Raw genomic sequence first — 1,672 nt, 5'->3', positions numbered from 1 at the left:
CTTGGCAACCCTAATCTAGATACCGTCTTCCTTCGATTGCCCCGAAGCCGTTTCTCAGGTGATTTGGACGGAGGTGATTTGTTGGGGGGAAGGGGGAAGCTCACTGCTCTCTTGCTACTTCTCTCCTTTGGGATGAGGCCCACTAAGCCAGGGAGAGTGGGGCCCGGCCTCATAGCTAGGGCCTGCGGTGGGAGGGGGCCACAGGGGCGAGAGCAGGAAGCTGGAGAAACTGAGGACTGCCACTCCACTCCTGTGTGATTTAAATTGTGTGGCAAGGGCTTACAAGAGCAGTCCCCGCCGGTCTTCGGCTCAGTTTAAAGGGCTCTCCAATCAGGTGATCGATGGGCCCAGGACTTTCTTTGTAGCAGGAGCTCCTTTGCATATTAGGCCACACAGCCCTGATGTAGCCAATCGTCCAAGAGCTTACAGGGCCTCTTAGTAGACGGCCTACTTTTAGCTCCATGAGGATTGGCTACATCAGAAAAGTGTGGCCTGATATGCAAAGGACCTCCTGCTAGAATTCCACCCTTGGGCCACACAGCCCTGATGTAGCCAATCCTCCAAGAGCTTACAGGGCCTCTTAGAAGATGGCCTACTGTTAGCTCCAAGAGGATTGGCTACATCAGAGAGGTGTGGTCTAATATGCAAAGGAGCTCCTGCTAGAATTCCACCCTTGGGCCACACAGCCCTGATGTAGCCAATCCTCCAAGAGCTTACAGGGCCTCTTAGAAGATGGCCTACTGTTAGCTCCAAGAGGATTGGCTACATCAGAGAGGTGTGGTCTAATATGCAAAGGAGCTCCTGCTAGAATTCCACCTTTGGGCCATACAACCCTGATGTAGCCAATCCTCCAAGAGCTTACAGGGCCTCTTAGTAGACGGCCTACTGTTAGCTCCAAGAGGATTGGCTACATCAGAGAGGTGTGGCCTATTATGCAAAGGAGCTCCTGGTACAAAAATAGCCCTGGGCCCATCGATCACCTGGGTGGGCCCTTTAAATCACATGGAAGGTCAGAGACTGTTCTGCCACCCCCCCTGCACAATTTATAGCCCATCAATCCGCTGAGTTGTGGGCCCTTTAAATGGCACGGGGGGGGGGGGCAGCAGCTGCTCCAGCAATCCCCTCCCGTGCAATTTAAATCGTGCAAGAGGGGAAGGGGAAAGGGCGGCCCAGAAAATACTCCCTCTAAGCTGTGGAGCAAAAATTCTTCTTTGTGAGCTACTGGCATTCAAGTTGTGAGCTACAGAATGAATTGGTTTGCCATTTTCCCTGGGCTAAGACAAAAATGTGCGAGCCGGAGGCTAAAAAACTGTGACCTAGCTCACACTAACTCAGCTGCAAGGGAACGCTGGTGAGGGCCCCCTCAAAACTGCCAGGGAGCAGGTCCCCATGGTTAGCTATGGGCCTGGTGGGGTGCATGGGCCCCAAACCATAACGCTAAACTCCATTTGTGATTGTGTCACTGCTCCGATAGGCCCCAGGCCTTGCCCTTCAACAACCGAGGAGCCTTCAGAGGAGAGCCTTGAGGCTGTAGCACACATCCGGTGAAGTCTTCCATGTGCGAACAGGCTGCCGTAGCTCTGCCACCAAAAACCTAAGTTCCCACATCCCCTCAAACACCGTTTGACGGGAATCCGCTTGGACGTTCAGTTTTTTTTTCAGCGCCCCAGTT

The sequence above is a fragment of the Heteronotia binoei genome, chromosome 3 (assembly GCF_032191835.1).
Source record: "Heteronotia binoei isolate CCM8104 ecotype False Entrance Well chromosome 3, APGP_CSIRO_Hbin_v1, whole genome shotgun sequence".
In the NCBI taxonomy this organism is placed as follows: domain Eukaryota; kingdom Metazoa; phylum Chordata; class Lepidosauria; order Squamata; family Gekkonidae; genus Heteronotia; species Heteronotia binoei.
Note: the sequence above shows the minus strand (reverse complement) of the source record.